This window comes from Scyliorhinus torazame, chromosome 8, assembly GCF_047496885.1.
Source record: "Scyliorhinus torazame isolate Kashiwa2021f chromosome 8, sScyTor2.1, whole genome shotgun sequence".
Classification (NCBI taxonomy): domain Eukaryota; kingdom Metazoa; phylum Chordata; class Chondrichthyes; order Carcharhiniformes; family Scyliorhinidae; genus Scyliorhinus; species Scyliorhinus torazame.
The window spans coordinates 78,915,612-78,934,023 of record NC_092714.1 but is presented as its reverse complement, the minus strand read 5'-3'; the positions used below and the strand labels follow the sequence as shown (position 1 = coordinate 78,934,023).

Genomic DNA, 18,412 nt, shown 5'->3' with positions numbered 1-18,412 from the left:
ACGCTCCTCCAATTTACACACACCAACAATGACTTACCTTCACGCATCAATTCTCACTCTGACTCACACACACTGCACACAGCTATCCCGTCCCCCGCCCCTCCCCTCTGCACACAAAGCCACCAACTTCCTCAATTCATTTCCTGTCTCGACTTCTCCTAGTTCATGACTGGGCTCCCCTGCCACGGGTTTCTACAGCCTCATTCAACTTCCACACGTAGAGCTTTAACCAGTAACTACTTTCATTTTTAGAACACCTTTAACATGGTAAAACGTCCCATGACGATTCACAGAAGTCTTATCAGACAAATATTGACACAGAACCAAATAAAGGAGTCAGTGGGCAGGTTAACAAAAGCTTGGTCCAATAGGTAAATGAGTGTCCTCGAGAGGTGACAAGGCCTTGGAAGGAAACGCCACAGTGTGATAGATAGCTGAAAGCATGGCAAGGCAAAGGGGAGGTAATGCACAACAGACCAGAGATGAAGAGATGTAGGTGGTTGTGAGGCCCTGGAGAGAATTGAAACAAGTGCGAGATTTTGTAAAAAAAAAACCAGAAAAGTACTGGAAAAACTCAGGTCTGGCAGGGTCTGTGGAGCAAGAAACAGAGATAACGTTTCGAGTTTGTATGACTTCTTCAGAGCAACTGAGAATGTTGAGCTGTCAGTGGACCAGAAGCAATATAGGTCAGTGAGCACTGGGATGAGAGGTAAAATGGACTTTAAGAATGCCAGCAGAAGATAATTCTGATTTGTGTTTAAGTTATGGAGGTTGGGAGATGGAAGATGGGCCAGGAGAGTATTGGAATACTCCAGTCTGGAAGTAACCAATGCACGGATGAGGTTTCCCAAAGTAGATGGGAGGAGGTGGGGGCTGGCCAGAAGCACAAATCAATTCCCGTAACAGCCTCCCCGAACATGCGCAGGAATGTGGCGACTAGGGGCTTTTCACAGTAACTTCATTGAAGCTTACTTGTGACAATAAGTGATTTTCTTCTTCTTTCTTTCTTCTTTCTATTGCAAAATAGGTAGTCATGGTGATGGGACAGATAAGAGGTCAGGCATCAAGATTGCAAACTATCTGGTTCAACCCGAGATAGTGGCCAGGGAGGGGGAAGAACTTGATGGGCTGGGTAAATTTTTTAATATATTTTTTTAATTTAGTGTACCCAATTCATTTTTTTTCCAATTAAGGGGCAATTAAGGTGTTCAATCCACCTACCTTGCACATCTTTGGGTTGTGGGGGCGAAACCCACGCAAACCCGGGGAGAATGTGCAAACTCCACACGGACAGTGACCCAGAGCCGGGATCGAACCTGGGACCTCGGAGCCGTGAGGCAGCAGTGCTAACCCACTGTGCCACCGTGCTGCCCCATGGGTGACAAAATTTGAGGCAGGTGCCCAAAGACAATGGCTTTGATCTTCCAATGGACAGTCAGTGGAGAATTCAAGAGAGAGATGGTGGAAATGAAGTAGATCTATGTACTGTCAACTTATTTTATATTCTCATAGGGTGTCATCAAGGGGCTGTGAATTAGGTGGATGCTGGGGGGAGGTGAGGGTGACTCCGGAGGTAATGGTGCAAGGGCAGGAAGATAAGCCATTGTAGGTCATCCTTTGGCTACCATTGGATAGGCAAGATTGGAAACAAGCAAAAGCAGATGGAATTAGCTCAGGAGGAGATGTGTTGGGAGGAGAATGGTGTAAACACTACCCAAGCAGCATGGGTGAAGAGAAACAGATTGAATATATAGGTTTATGTCAACCCTTCAATGTAGAAAAATGTGAGGTTGTGCACTTCGGTAGGAAGAATAGAGGCATAGACTATTTTCTAAATGGGAAAAAGTTTCAGAAGTCAGAAGCACAAAGGGACTTAGGAGCCCTAGTTCAGGATTCTTTCTCTTTTTTAAATTTAGAGTACCCAATTATTTTTTTCCAATTAAGGGGCAATTTAGTGTGGCCAATCCACCTAACCTGCACATCTTTGGGTTGTGGGGGTGAAACCCACAGACATTGGGAGAATGTGCAAACTCCACACAGACAGTGATCTGGGGCCAGGATCGAACCCGGGTCCTCAGCGCTGTTGGCAGCACTGCTAACCACTGTGCCACCGTGCCGCCCTCAATGTTAGCATTCATGTCGAGAGGCTAGAATAAAAAAGCAGGGATGTACTATTGAGGCTGTATAAGGCTCTGGTCAGACCCCATTTGGAATATTGTGAGCAGTTTTTTGTTTCTTTTTTTTAATTTTACAGTACCCAATTATTTTTTTTCCAATTAAGGGGCAATTTAGCGTGGCCAATCCAACTACCCTGCACATCTTTGGGTCGTGGGGGTGAAACCCACGCAAACACAGGGAGAATGTGCAAACTCCACACTGACATTGTGAGCAGTTTTGGGCCCTGTATCTAAGGAAGGATGTGCTGGCCTTGGAGAGGGTCCAGAGGAGGTTCACAACAATGATCTCTGGAATTAAGGACATGTCATATGAGGAGTAGTTGAGGACTCTGGGTCTGTACTCGATGGAGTTTAGAAGAATGAGGGGGGGGGGGGGGGGGGGGAATCTTGCAGAATACTGAGAAGCCTAGATAGAGTAAACATGGATAGGGTGTTTCCACGAATAGGAGACTAGAACCCAAGGGCACAGCCTCAGACTGAAGGGACCTTCCTTTAGGCCAGAAATTAGGAGGAAAGTCTTCAGCCATAGGGTTGTGAATCATTGCCGCAGGGTGGCGAATCTGTGGAACTCATTGCCGCAGAAGGCTGTGGAGGCCAAGTCACTGAGTGTCTTTAAGATAGAGATAGATAGGTTCTTGATTAATAAGGGAATTAGGGGTTATGGGGAGAAGGCAGGAGAATGGGGATGAGAAACATATCAACCATGATTGAATGGTGGAGCAGACCCGATGGACTGAATGGTCCAATTCTGCTCCTATGTCTTATGGCCTGCATCATAACTGGAGCGTCATCATCGACTGAAACAATAACTGTTCCTCTCTTCTCGATGCTGCTGAGATTTTCCAGAATTTTCTATTTTTATTTCAGATTTCCAGCATCTGTAGGAGTTTGCTCACATAAGATGTTATGTGACTTAGAATAGGGACAAGTGCGGAAGGGGTCGATTAAGAGGTTCAAACACAAAGTTGCAGACAAAATGGGCATTGCTTTCGGAGGTGACAATGTATTCAATGATTTGAAGGGAATTTGGAAGTAGGAAAAGGGTAGATTTTTGAGGAGGGGGTTGATAATGGAGCCACTTATAACATCAGCGAGTATGACGGTCAGGATGGGAAATTGGTGGTTAGCAGTCTACTGGAAAGAGTCACAAAAGCAGATAGGCTGCATGTACCAGAAGAATCTGGATAGGTCATTATAGGATTCAGGAAATAAACAAAACAAAATGATAATTCAGAGTTAGGGCAATGGAAGTTTGTGGCAGAGACAGCTCCCTGGCTGATCTTAATCTTTTAAAAAAATAAATTTAGAGTACCCAATTTTTTTTTTTTTTCCAATTAAGGGGCAATTCAGCGTGGCCAATCCACCTAACCTGCACATCTTTGGGTTGTGGAGGTGAAACCCACGCACACATGGGGAGAATGTGCAAACTCCACACGGACAGTGACCCAGGACCGGGATTTGAACCCGGGTCCTCAGCGTCGCAGTGCTATCCACTGCGCGACATGCCGCCCTGGATGATCTCAATCTTAGTGACAACAAAAAAAATGATGAGTTCCTTGGACTTTTGGAGGTGAGAGTTGGGGAAGAAAAGGAGAGGAAAATTTGTTGCAATAGAGATGAGAAGCTAGGGCCTGTATTCCAGGATCATGCTATGGTAATGATCAGTTTTGGCAGAGGGGGACAGAACACAATACTACTTGATGTGGCTCAGCTAACTCAATCAATGAATGGCTAAACCAGCTGTATGTTGTAAAAATTCAAATCTGTAATCCTTGAAATTAAGAGAGTGGAGATACAGAATGTACCAAAGTGAATGACCAGGATGGAGAGCTGAAGGGTGAGGGTGAATATTGACTAAGTAAAGAGAGGGGTCAAGGAAGGACAGGAGAGTAAGTAACTCAGAGGAACAAATGATAAAGAAGTTTAGAATGCAGTTAAAATCACCAAGAGTGCAAAGTCGCTCAGTCACCAAGAGTGCAAAGTCACTCTACCCAGCAGTGGATGCAGGGAAGCAATGAAACTTTCTGTAAGAAATGGCATGAGTGAGCAGTTGGGCACAAGAATTTTAAGGGAGAGACAAGAGAACTGTCTTGAGCAAGAGAGCAACAAGTTGAGGTGCTCAGAGGAGGTAAATAGGCTTAGACTAAGGTGAGATTTGGTGTTAAAGGTTACACTAACATTGTAAGATATAGCCAAGTGGAGAGGCTTCAATAAAGGTTAAAATGTCACCAGCTGTGAGCCCAGTTTTAATCACTGTCAAGATGCTGATACAATTATCCACAATTAGAACATGAATGGAAAGAACCTTGTTCACAAGTGTATCAACATTGTGGAAGGAGATGTGGACAGAGCAGTGACTGCATTGGCAGAAGCCACAGATAAGTGGTGGGAGGGATGAGTGGGACAGAAAGAAGGTTGGCAAAAAAGGCTCAGAAGGAAGCATCCAAGGAGGAGCTAAGTCTTGGACAAAGCAGCAGCATTGAAGGGTTGGGGATAGGGACAGGGGTGGGGGAGGCAAAGTTTCAGAGACAGAGTGAAAGCAGGTACATAGCTAGTAGTAAGCTGAGGAGACTGGAGAAATAGGGCCCAACCTGGGTAAGAGACAACAAAAAAAGGGAGATAAGGTAATTAGATGTCCAGAGCAGCAACAAAAATACACACGTAAATAAATATGTAAGGAAATTCTGTGTAGACGGGGCAAAGATTTGGATACATCAGTCCTGGTTGTAAATGGTGGACAGAACTATGAGAGAGAGTTCAAAGTTAAATCAGAAAAGCCTTGGTGACCGTGTCTGCGTGGGTTTCACAACCCAAAGATGTGCAGGTTAGGTGGATTGGCCACGCTAAATTGCCCCTTAATTGGAAAAAAAATAATTGGGTACTTTAAATTTTAAAAAAAAAGAAAATCCTTGGTGTGATGATAATTTGCCGATTGGAAAATTGACATCCAGACTTGGCGGCAGGTATGGAGATGTGCATGTTCAGAAACGGTTTAAGGGGCAGAATCAGTTGCCAAAAGTTTAGTTAAGGCCCCTACTGTAAGAGTTAACCCATTGTTACTTTTGGACAGAATCAACAGATTCAGCACTGGGCACAGAGCGAGCCCAACAGTGTCGCCAAAAGTCTGCCAAAGTGGTTTCGAGGCAACATTTCCTACAGCCTGGTAGAGAGAAAACATTCCGACTTGTGTCGTTTACATGGACTTCTTTTCCCACTTTTGCGAAGGTCTGGAGTGCGTGCACATCCCTGTACCAAGCACGTTGGGACACAATACACCTCTCAACAACACTGGCATATCCCATCACTGCTTACAACACACACCATCCCAGATGTGCCAACCTAACCATCCCCCATCGACACACACAGCGCCCTTAATGGCGAACCTTCTCGGTTAAAACCCCCACTTTATCTGACATGTAGATGCTTCGCAGGGCAAGATGCACCCAAAGCACATTTGTTCATCCATCCCGGGAAGCTCCCGAATGAGAGTAGACGGATCCGTTGATCGGTTTCTGAAAGTCAGCATTACTGCAAAGGTTGGCGCTTAAAATGTTATTTTATAACAGGGTGGATTTTGTGTGACGCAGGAAATCAAATCGAGTTCGTGTTTTTGTCAAGTAGCATCCAGGTACAATTTCCAGTAAAAAGTTTGAATACTCCGAGATACATCTAAACGAGAGACGTGCCCCGTGTCACACATACTTGATTTCCATTGAGTTCCACATTGGTTTTTGTAAAAGTGGGGAAAGGAGGGGTAGAAAGTATTTGTTTCACAGGAACGGCAATTCATGAATACTTACTGCAATTGAAAGTGGACTAAACAACTCATGTGCGGACCACGAATCAAATAAGCAAGTGACCTTCGTACGGTTCATAAATGACCAAGTGACAACCACAAATGTTACACCCAAATGACCTTTTCTGAGTTTCACCACAGACAAATGAGGTACTTTTGTGCATTCAGTAATTCATTAGTCAACACACACAACGCCAGCGTGTTGTATGTTGTAATGCAGCGTGAGACCATGTGAGCCACAGATGTCCCTTACCACTTTTTCTTTAATTCAGAAGATAGCATCATATCGGCTCCAAGCTTGTTTATCGCGCGATCAAACTAGAGTCCCCTTAGTATTAGATAAAAATCAGCGCTGCCACCCAACCTCCGCCAGAAGAGACATGCTTCCTGCTGATTATAGGCGCAAGCTGTCTTTTATGACCTGTGATAAATCTGCAGAACACGCATCATTAAAATACAGTGGAACATGCGGTTCCCATCAAGTCTATTGCACTAACTACAGTAAACGGTTAACTGATGTAGCGTACTCTGCATTACTTTCAGCTCGTTCTATCTCAAACATTAGAGAAGGAAACGCAGTGCTGCCCCAGAATGTTCGAGATCGTTCGCCCTTTACGTGGAATCAGTGCCCCTCTGTCTAAACCCAACCAGCACAAAGCCGCTTTAAAAATCAATATTATCTCCTCATCTAACCCACTCCCCTTCCCGAGCACTAAATGCATACTCTTCAGGTTACCTAGTCTATTGGTGTAAAACAGTTTAGGTACATTCAACCTACAAATAGCAACCTCTGGGCAAGAAGATTATTCATTACTTTGCATCTATGTAAAACAATTTGTCAAACATGCCAACGCTCGGTAATACATTCAAGCGGCTACACACGGCAAGATTGAACGCTCGCCAGATAATGCACTATTGTTTGTGTTTAAACAAAGAATTAGCATTCTACAAATATTTAGTCATTAAAGTATATACAACAGACATAAATCAAACTCAGCCAGGAAGTGAAGCTCATCACAAAATCTGTTTTTTTGATAGTGTTTATATATCTTAACTCATATATATATATATATATATATTGTAACGGATTTGAAGAAACGTTCCTGCCTGAGAGAGTAACGCATTTTTATTACGATAATTGAGGAGAAGGTACAGCAGAAATAAATCCAAAGCTATCTGGAAAATGAAGCCTGTGTGCCCGGTGTTTTACTTTATGCAGTGACCTCGGTACAGGTTCATCACACTTTACATCCTGCAGTTAATGCAGTCAACATAAAGTAATTAACGTGAAGGTAATGATCATCAGGTATGGTCAGTTTCCTACAATGAGCTGCTCACACGACTTATCCACTGCAACTTGAACACATACGATTACATTCCATGGATAAACAAACTTCTTCACGTTGACCTGATGTTCAAAGAGAGAACCGCATCTTTCGACCATAAAATGCAACTTAAGTGAGGATTCGACACACTGGCATCGTATGTCGCCGCTTTATTTGCTCCTTCCTTACCTTACAACGTTTTAAACGAAATGGGCATATCTTAGGGCGACACCGCCTTTAACACAAGACATATTCGTCCCAGTATCTGGCCGATTACAAGCGCTGCTTCTGCATGTTGGCTATTCTCCCTGCTCTATCCAGCAGTACAGCTGGCTCATGCCTCCAGGGAGCAGCTGAAAGCACGTGAGACGTGTTGAAGTTTTACCGCATGACCCCCCCCCCCCCCTCCCCCCTTCCCCCTTCCCTCCCCTTCCCTCCCCCCGCGCAGAACACAGCTGGCTGCACTTCACCGCAGCGGGAATTCGTTTAAACTTCCTTCCCTTTTAAAATTTAAAAACCAACAATAACGTCCAACTCCCAAAATGGCTGCGCTGATGCTCACTGTCCGAGAGTTTCCCCCGTGGGTGTCTCTGCCTTGGAAATCTTTCGGAGTATAGAAATAAATAAGCGACACATTGTGAATGGTTGGATGATTCTGCCACCGAACCTCCTATAACCCACTATTCCAAATCTCTCCGTCTGATCTTTCAAATTGCAGCTCTATTAAACGTTTATAGCAGATGTCGTGCGGTCCTTGCAGGCTCCATAATTACCATGCCATTTGCTGAATGCTGCTAATATGTGTAAAGGTTCCGCGCTCACCCTCCTTCCCATTCCGCTAACAAAAGATTCAAATGCTATCCAAGGTCTAGTAAATTACAACGCAGTGTATTTTTTTTTTTTAAAAGGTATTGCGCAGAACGATGAGAACTTTCTCGGGGTTGACTTCTTTCCAAACTGGCAGATTGTGTTTGTCGAATTGGTTGCGCTTAGGGATAGTTTGGCAGCACACAGGCATTTGTAATGTTCTTCTCTGGGGTTGTCTTGTTCCAGAAACAGTCATGTGGCTATCAATGGATCTTCTGAAAGAGTGAAGACTTATTGACAGCTATATCGCCGCAGCTTTCCAACGCTGTTTTTGCACATGTCTGACTATTTCGCACTTAATAACTTAGTGTTGGCGAGGCTTTACCAGTAATTGCTTTACCACTTCCAGATTGTCGCAGGCATAATCTTTCAATGTCTGTGCCAAGCTGATTGGTAATTGTTTAGAGGAAAGGTTTATTGCTGATGGATGGGTTTGTGAAGATGGCTGAATACATGTTTCCATATTGCACTGTCGGTAAAGACAAAAATTCAAAACATAAAATCGCATTTTTACAACGTCAATTTCCTCCAGGAAGGTCTCAAAGCACTCGACATAAAACAAATTATTTCTTAAAATTCCTTTACGGGATGTGGGTGTACTGGTTAGGCCAGCATTTATTGCCCATCCCTAGTTGCCCTTCAGAAGGTGGTGGTGAGCTGCCCTCTTGAACCACTGCCGTCCCTGAAGTGTAGGTACACCCACAGCGCTGTTAGGGAGGGAGTTCCAGGATTTTGACCTATGCGGCAGGGAAGGAAGGGCGATATATATGTATACACAAATCAGGGGGGTGGGTGACTTGGAGGGGAACCTCCAGGTGGTGGGGTTCCCAGGTATCTGCTGCTCTTGTCCTTCTAGGTGGTAGTGGTTGTGGGTTTGGAAGGTGCTGCCTACGGAACCTTGGTGAGATACTGCAGTACAGCTTGTAGATGGTACCACTTGGCTGCCACTGTTCCTCGATGGTAGAGGGTTTGAACGATTGTGGAAGGAGGAGCAATCAGGCAAGCTGCTTTGTCCTGGATGGTGTTGAGTTGAACTTATTTTTTTTTTAAATGTTTAAAAAAAATTTTTGAGTACCCAATTTTTTTTTCCGATTAAGGGGCAATTTAGCGTGGATTAACCTGCACATCTTTGGGTTGTGAAACCCACGCAGACACGGTCACCAAGGCTTTTCTGATTTAACTTTGAACTCTCTCATAGTTCTGTCCACCATTTACAACTAGGACTGATGTATCCAAATCTTTGCCCCGTCTACACAGAATTTCCTTACATATTTATTTACGTGTGTATTTTTGTTGCTGCTATGGACATCTAAATTACCTTATCTCCCTTTTTGTTGTCTCTTACCCAGCTTGGGCCCTATTTCTCCAGTCTCCTCAGCTTACTACTAGCTATGTACCTGCTTTCACTCCTGGGGCGTCATTCTCCAACCCCCCGCCGGGTTGGAGAATCGCCGGGGGCTGCCGTGAATCCCGCCCCCGCCGGTTGCCGAAGTCTCCGGCACCGGATATTCGGCGGGGGCGGGAATCGGGCCGCGCCGGTTGGCGGGCCCCCCCGCTCGATTCTCCGGCCCGGATGGGCCAAAGTCCCGCCGATAAATTGCCTGTCCCGCCGGCGTGGATTAAACCACCTTTTGAACGTCGGGACAAGGCGGCGTGGGTGGGCTCCGGGGTCCTGGGGCGGGTGCGGGGCGATCTGGCCCCGGGGGGTGCCCCCACGGTGGCCTGGCCCGCGATCGGGGCCCACCGATCTGCGGACGGGCCTGTGCCGTGGGGGCACTCTTTCCCTTCCACCTCCACCACGGTCTCCACCATGGCGGAGGCGGAAGAGACTCCCTCCACTGCGCATGCGTGGGAAACTGTCAGCGGCCGCTGATGCTCCCGTGCATGCGCCGCCCCGAGATGTCATTTCCGCGCCAGCTGGCGGGGCAACAAAGGCCGTTTCCGCCAGCTGGCGGGGCGGAAATTCCTCCAGCGTCGGCCTAGCCCCTCAATGTTGGGGCTCGGCCCCCAAAGATGCGGAGCATTCCGGACCTTTGTGGCAGCGCGATGCCCGTCTGATTGGCGCCGTTTTGGGCGCCAGTCGGCGGGCATCGCGCCGTTTCGGGAGAATTTCGCCCATGGTCTCTGAAACTTTGCCTCCCCCACCCCTGTCCCTATCCCCAACCCTTCAATGCTGCTGCTTTGTCCAAGACTTAGCTCCTCCTTGGATGCTTCCTTCTGAGCCTTTTTTGCCAACCTTCTTTCTGTCCCACTCATCCCTCCCACCACTTATCTGTGGCTTCTGCCAATGCAGTCACTGCTCTGTCCACATCTCCTTCCACAATGTTGATACACTCGTGAACAAGGTTCTTTCCATTCATGTTCTAATTGTGGATAATTGTATCAGCATCTTGACAGTGATTAAAACTGGGCTCACAGCTGGTGACATCTTAACCTTTATTGAAGCCTCTCCACTTGGCTATATCTTACAATGTTAGTGTAACCTTTAACACCAAATCTCACCTTAGTCTAAGCATATTTACCTTCTCTGAGCACCTCAACTTGTTGCTCTCTTGCTCAAGACAGTTCTCTTGTCTCTCCCTTAAAATTCTTGTGCTCAACTGCTCACTCATGCCATTTCTTACAGAAAGTTTCATTGCTTCCCTGCATCCACTGCTGGATAGAACAACTTTGCAGGGCCGGGATTCGAACCCGGATCCTCAGCGCCGTAGTCACAGTGCTAACCACTGCACCACATGCCGCCCCGGTGTTGAGCTTCTTGAGAGTTGTTGGAGCTGCACTCATCCAGGCAAGCGGAGAGTATTCCATTCCACCCCTGATTTGTGCCTTGTAGATGGTCGATAGGCTTTTGGGGGGGGGGGGGGTCAGGAGGTGAGTTACGTGCTGTAGGGTTCCTAGCTTTTGGCCTGCCCTGGTAAACCTAGGAAGTACATTTATTTTAATTGTTTGGATCTTGCCCACCAGTGACAGAGGGAGGTTTTTCCAACTCCGTGGATCCGCTCTAACACCATTAATCAGGCTCAAGTAGTTTAACTTATGAAGTGAGGCCCAATTATGGGCCACCCGGACCCCTAAATAACAGAAACTGCTATTAGAAAGGTAGAACAGTAATGAGCTTAACTGAGCTCTTCTAACAGGAGGGTTCACCAGAAAACATGCATTCTTGCCTAGGTTCAATTTGTAACCAGAGAAGGAGCCAAAGGTATTAATTGTTTTTATTATGCCGTCTATGGAGGGAGTTGGGTCTGTAATGTATAGAAGTAGGTCATCCGCATAAATAGATACCCAATGCTCCACCCCATCATGACAAATAACCCTCCATTGTCTAGAGGCCTTCAAAGCTATAGATAGTGGCTGTATTGCCAAGGTAAACAGAAGTGGGGAAAGAGGGTAGCCCTGTCTAGTCCATCTGTTTAAGGGGAAGTGATCTGAGTGTAGACTGTTCGTGCGAACACTGACAGTAGGGGGCATTACACAACAAACAAATCCAAGAGGCAAATTTAGGCCGAATCCAAATCTCCCAAGAATCTCAAATAGATATTCACATTCCAACCTGTCAAATGCTTTTTCAGTATCCAGAGATACTATAACCTCAGGCTCGGTTGCTGGGAAGGGGAAAAGAAGAACATTTAAAAGGCGATGTATATTGGCCGACAATTGTCGGCCCTACACAAAGCCTGTTGTTCCTTTGAAATTATACCTGGGGGGCAAGGCTCCAGCTGGAACGCCAGGTCCTTAGCCAGCAGCTTAACATCAGTGTTTAAACATGAGATGGGTCAGTATGAACCGCACTCGCCTGGATTCTTGTCCCCCTTAAGGAGCAAGGAAATAGAGGCTTGAGTGAGGGTCTGAGGCAATGAACCCTGAGACAGTGAGTCATTAAACATATCTAATAACAAGGGTACAAGCTGCTCTAAAAACCTTTTGTAAAACCCGATCGGGAAACCATGGCCCAGGGTCTTGCCTGGCTATATCAGCCCAATACATTTTATAAGCTTGTCTGGTCCGGGTGTAAGAAGGAGTCCAAACTCTTTCCCACATTAACAATTGGGATGTGTAGACCATCCAAAAAGTCAACCATGATCAAATTATCTGCAGGGGGTTCTGACTTATATAGGTCACAGTAATAGGACCTAAAAGCTACGTTGACCTGAAGAGGGGCGGAAACAAGATTGCCACCCAAAGATGACTGGCATTCTCCCCGTGCTCAGAAAATATACCCCTGGAGCGCTGTAACTGATGTACAGCCTTGCGGGTGAAAATTAGTTTGAACTGGGTCTGTAATTGTATCCTATTTGCCAGTAGCTCTGGAGTAGGATCGAGCGGGTATTGGTGGTCCACTTCTAAGATAGAATCCACCAGCCTCTGCTGCTCTAATTTCACCATCTTTTTAAAAAAAAAAAGTTTATTCAGAATTTTTCAACAAAAATTTTCAACCATTCAAACCCCCCCCACAAAAAAGAAAAGAAAAGTCACAGAGCAAGACATAAACATATCAATCCAACATAACACAGAACTTTGTACAATGGGTTCCTCCCGCACATATTGACTTTCCCATATGTTTATATTTTTCCTTTCTCAAGTGCCCCTAGGAAAAACCCCTTTCCCCGCCCACCCTTCTACCCCCCCCTCAAAAGGAACGCCCCCTCCCCTCCCCCCCCCCCTAATTTCACCATCTTTAGCATATAAGGTATGTTAGAAATAATTTCCCCCTTAATTATGGCCTTAAGAGCCTCCCATAGTATGGGGGGAGATATTGAGTCTGACTTGTTTAGTTCAATATAATCATCTATGCAGGTAAACAAACACTCACAAAATTTTGCATCTGCCAGCAGAATAGTATCTAATCGCCAGGGTGGGCGTTGGGAAGGATCGGACTCACAGTAAATCAACAAGATGTGGGGCGTGGTTGGAGATAACAATTGCTAAGTACCCAACTACCGAAGGGAGAAGAGCCATATCAAAAATTCAAATCAATGTGGAAATACACATGATGGACATGTGAAAAAAAGGAAAACTCTTTATCATTCGGATGCAGAAAGTGCCAGGGATCCACTCCTCCCACCTGTGCTATAAAAGAGGACAAAGCCCTGGCCATCCCAGATGGGACAAGAGACTTAGGTTTGGAACAATCCAACTTGTGGTCCAAAATACAGTTCAGGTTACCTCCTAAAATCACCTGGCAGGAATCAAGGTTGGGGAGTTTTAAAAAATAAATTTAGAGTGCCTAATTCCTTTTTCCCAATTAAGGAGCAATTTAACATGGCCAATCCACCTACCCTGCACATCTTTTTGAATTGTGGGAGTGAGACTCACGCAGATATGTGGAGAATGTGCAAACTCCACATGGACAGTGACCCGGGACCAGGATTGAACCCGGGTCCTCGATGCCATGAGGCAGCAGTGCTCACCACTGCGCCACTGTGCTTCTCAAGGTTGGGGAAGTAAGAGAGAATTGATTAAATTTGTGTCATCCCAGTTAGGGGCAAACCATGTCTATGGAAGCGTTCGACAGGGAGCCACAAATAATAATGTAACAACCATTGGGATCGGCCATAATCTGAGAGGAGGAGAACTAAACTTATTATTAATTAAAATTGCCAACTCCCTGGCCCTGCCATTAAAACTGGAGTGAAAAACCTGCCCAACCAAACTCTTAAGCAACCTGGTCTAGTCCTTGACTCGCAACTGGGTCTCCTACAAGAAAACAACATTGGAGTTTAAATGCTTAAACTGGGCAAATACCCTCAACCATTTCACTGGGCCATTCAAATCCCAAACATTCCAGGTAACAAAGCGGTTTGGAAGTCTCCCACCAGTCCTTAATCCGGAGTCAGCCATTCCCAAAGAGAAATACCAAACAAGGGACACTGAAAAGTTAAAGTAAAGAAATCCACCCAAGATGGCCACCGAGCCAAGTCAGATAACCCGACAGAGAGCCCACAGACATCATTAGCAAACTAACGTTAAACCCCCCCCACCCCCCAACAATGCCATATTGAAACAATAAAAAACAATGCCGTATCCCAAAACCTACAATGAATTGTTTTTTGGAGCATGCAATGAGATGGACTAAGGGTTTGCCCTGTCAATTCTGCACATTGGCTTTGTAACTTTAAGGATGGGATAAAAAAATAAGAAAAATAAAAAATCTGTTCTCATCAAAAAAGTAGTCTTTCTTCCCCAAAAGACGAGCTGGGTGGACCATTCCAAACCTTTCATAAAAAATGTTTTTACTAAAGTTTTTCATTTATTAAAAAAAAAAAAATTTAGAGTACCCAATTCATTTTTTTCCAATTAAGGGGCAATTTAGCGTGGCCAATCCACCTACCATGCACAGCGTTGGGTTGTGGGGGCGAAACCCATGCACCACGGGGAGAACGTGCAAACTCCACACAGACAGTAACCCAGAAGTTTTTAATTTATGACAGGCAAAAATAATTAAATTACACAGTTGCTTCAATTATACCAGAAGTTATTGGGAGGATGCAGTGGGGGAAGGTGGCAGGACCGGATGAGTTTCCGGTGGAATATTATAAAAAATTCAAGGATAAGGTGGCACCCCTGATGGTGGGGATGTTTGAAGAGGCGATAGGGAAGGGGGTGTTCCCACAAACTTTGGGGTAGGCAACGATTTCCCTGTTGCTAAAAAAAGATAAGGATCCGACGGAGTGTGGGTCGTATAGGCCCATATCACCACCGAATGTGGACGCAAAAGTATTGGCGGAGGTACTGGCGGGTAGGCTGGAGGAGTGCCTCCCGAAGGTGATAGGTGAAGATCAGACGGGGTTCGTGAGAGGGAGGCAGCTCTTTTCAAACGTTAGAAGGGTATTGAACGTTGTTCTAGCACCGGCGGAGGGGAAGGAAACAGAGGAGGTTGTGGCATTGGACGCTGAGAAGGCGTTTGACCGGGTAGAATGGGGGCATTTGATGGCAGTTCTGGAGCGGTTTGGGATTAGACCAAGATTTGTGAACTGGGTAAAGCTACTATATAAGGAGCCGAGGGCGCACAAACAACATCAGCTTGAGATACCTTTCTCTCTACCGTGGGACTTGGCATGTCCTATAGGATGTCCTATGTCCCCCCTGCTGTTTGCACTCACGATTGAGCCGTTGGCCATCACATTAAGAAGTTCAGGGGTATGGAAAAGAATAGTGCGGGGGGGGGGGGGGTGGGGGGGGGGGGGGGGGGCGTGGAGAGATAGAGCATAGGGTGTCCTTATACGCCGATGACTTGTTGTTATACGTGTCGGAACCGAGTGTGGCGACAAGGGGAATATTGGAGCTGCTTCGAGTGTTTAGATCTTTCTCGGGGTACAAACTAAATCTAGACAAGAGTGGGTATTTTGTGATGTCTAGGCGGGGAGTGGGGGCAGGTGGGGGGGGGAGCTGCCATTCCGTAAGGCAGGGACTCACTTTAGGTACCTGGGGGTGCAGGTACAACATTTCTAGTTTGGTGGGGAGAGTGAAAGCTGATCTGGAAGGTGGGATGGTTTCCCTCCGTCACTGGCAGGTCATGTACAGGTGGTTAAAATGAACGCGTTGCCACAATTTCTGTTTATTTTTCAATGCCTGCCGATTTTCCTGCCAACGGCTTTTTTCAGAGAGATTGAGGGAAGGAATACTTTGTTCATATGGGGAGGGAAGGTGGCCAGAGTTAGAAAGGTGCTGCTACAGAGGGGAAGGCAGGCAGGGGTTTGGGTCTTCCGAACCTGATGTATTACTACAGGGCGGTGAATGTGGAGAAGGTGCGGAGCTGGGTCAGAGGGGTTGATTCACAGTTGGTCAGAATGGAGGAGAGTTTGTGCAGGGGGTTGGGATTGAAAGCACTAGCAACAGCGCCGCTCCAGATAGCCCCAGGGAAGTACTCAGGGAGTCCGGTAATAATAGCTTCATTGAGAATTTGGAGGCAGTTTTGCCAACACTTCGGGTTGGGGGCAAGGTCAAGGAAAATGCCGATTCGGGGGAACCACAGATTTGAGACAGGGAGGTGGGATGGAAATTTTCGGAAATGCGAGGATAAGGGGATTAAGACACTAAAAGATTTGTTTCTTAGGGGCCGTTTTGCAGGATTGAAGGAGCTGGAAGCGAAGTATGGGCAGGGGCAGGGGGAAATGTTTCGAGACATGCAGGTTCAAGATTTTGCCAGAAAGGAGATAGAGCTTCCCGGTGGAGCCGGCCTCCACATTGCTGGAGGAGGTGCTGACGACAGGGGGACTGGAGAAGGGGGTAGTGTCTTTGGAGCTACTTTGGAAGGGGGTAGTGTCTGTGAGCTACTTTGGAAGAGGAGAAGGCACCACTGGAAGGGATCAAAGCAAAGTGGGAGGAAGAGTTGGGAGAGCATATGGAGGAGGGATTCTGGTGTGAGGTGCACCGGAGAGTGAATGCCTCCACCTCATGCGTGAGGTTGGGGCTGATACAGCTGAAGGTGGTATATAGAGCACACCTCACGAGGGCGAGGATGAGCCGATTCTTTGAAGGAGTAGAAGATGTGTGTGAACGTTGCCGGGGGGGCGCTAATCACGTTCATATGTTTTGGTCCTGTCCAAAGCTAGAGGATTACTGGAAGGAGGTTTTTAGGGTAATTTCTAAAGTGGCGCACGTGAAACTGGACCCGGGCCCTCGGGAGGCCATATTCGGGGTGTCGGACCAGCCAGGGTTGGAAACGGGTGCAGGGGCAGATGTTGTAGCCTTTGCCTCGTTGATCGCCCGAAGGCGGATCCTGATAGAGCAACCTCGCCACCCTGTGCCCTGCCGTGACGGGAGGAACCTGTTGGAATTCTTGACTCTTGAACTGAGGGGAAGGATGGAGGGGTTCTGCAATTCATGGGCATTATTCATGCTGCACTTTCAAGAACTGGATAACATCGAACATTAGTTGGGGCGTGTGGGTGGGAGGGTTGGGGGGCTGTGTGTGTTAATGGCGACTATGGGTGATCCCCAATTCCTTTTTGTCATTTGTTTGTGTGAGCATGAGGGCTGATGTTTGGGGTTTGGTGGGAGGATGGGATCGTTGTTATTGATATGGGGATTGACATATTTGTTACTGATTATTGTTTATTGTTGATGGGTGTAAATTGGGGAGAAAATGTGAAAAAGGAGAATAAAAATAATTTTTTAAAAAATTACACCCGAAGTTTTAAATTTTACTATCGGTACCCAAAATTAGGTCAAAATTTACAATTGTGTTAAAATGTACCAGCGTGATAAAGATATGTCCGCGATTTTCTTGCCACATTGCACTTGAGTGAGAACACAGCGCGGCCGGAGAATCCCGGTACAGCCGTCTTGCGAGCCTCCCCGGAGCCTCCGCACCTTTCGGCATTGTCAGAGACCCCTCGAACCCAGGCTTTGCCCTATTAAAAACCCTTCCATCAGGCAGAAGATACAGAAGTCTGGAGACCCGCACATCCAAACATAGGAACAGCTTCTTCCCCAAAGCTATTAGACTCCTCAACAACTCTCCCTTGGACTGGACAGCATGGTGGCGCAATGGTTAACATTGCTGCCTCACTGCACCGAGGTCCCAGGTTCGATCCCGACTCTGGGTCACTGTCAGTGTAGAGTTTGCACATTCTCCCTGTGTTTGTGTGGGTTTCGCTCCCACAACCCAAAAAATGTGCAGGGTAGGTGGATTGGCCATGTTCAATTGCCCCTTAACTGGGAAAAATGAATTGGGTACTCTAATTTATTTTTAAAAAACTCTCCTTTGGACTGATGTGTTCCCTGTAAGACAATATTCACGACGCCTTATGCTGCTCTTGCTCATGTTGTATTTGCTTGTTTGGCCCCTGTTCCGCACTGTAACCAATTACTTATTTGTCGAGCATTCTTTTTGCCTGTGTACATAATGTGTACGTTGAGGCACTATCAATTACGAGACGAGAGTAGAGAGTAATTGAGGCTTTATTACACAGATGTGTGGCCTCCTACAGCTGCTACCGAAATGGCTGCAGTTCGGAGAGCCCACACATTTATACTCTGCCTACTGGGCGGAGCCAGCAGGCAGGGATCTACCCCCGTACCTGTAGTACAGGGGCCTTACTGTAATACCCTCGTATGCAGTGCAGTATATACAATATAATACAACAGTGGTGACTACTACATTCACCCCCTGTTAAAAATTAGTCCAGCGGGGGGGTGGGGGGTTGGGGGGGGGGGGGGAAACTATTTACATAACAGGTTGTCATTAAAATTTCAGAGGAGGTTACAAATTTAGACGGTCGGGCGCCTTGATCCATCGTTGA

General features: G+C 46.4%; 1 protein-coding gene across 6 annotated transcripts in view; it reads right to left on the bottom strand.

Moving 5' to 3' along the window:
* bcor (BCL6 corepressor) overlaps positions 1-18,412 on the bottom strand; it is a 471,432-nt gene that overhangs the window by 272,676 nt on the left and 180,344 nt on the right. Inside the window, exon 1 of one of the 6 annotated variants that reach the window (XM_072513877.1) lies at positions 7,488-7,600. The exons of the other annotated variants lie outside the window; for them this stretch is intronic. The gene's annotated coding sequence lies outside the window, so the exon portion shown is untranslated. Of the gene's footprint in view, positions 1-7,487; positions 7,601-18,412 lie in introns of those variants that run through there. 6 annotated transcript variants of the gene reach the window in all.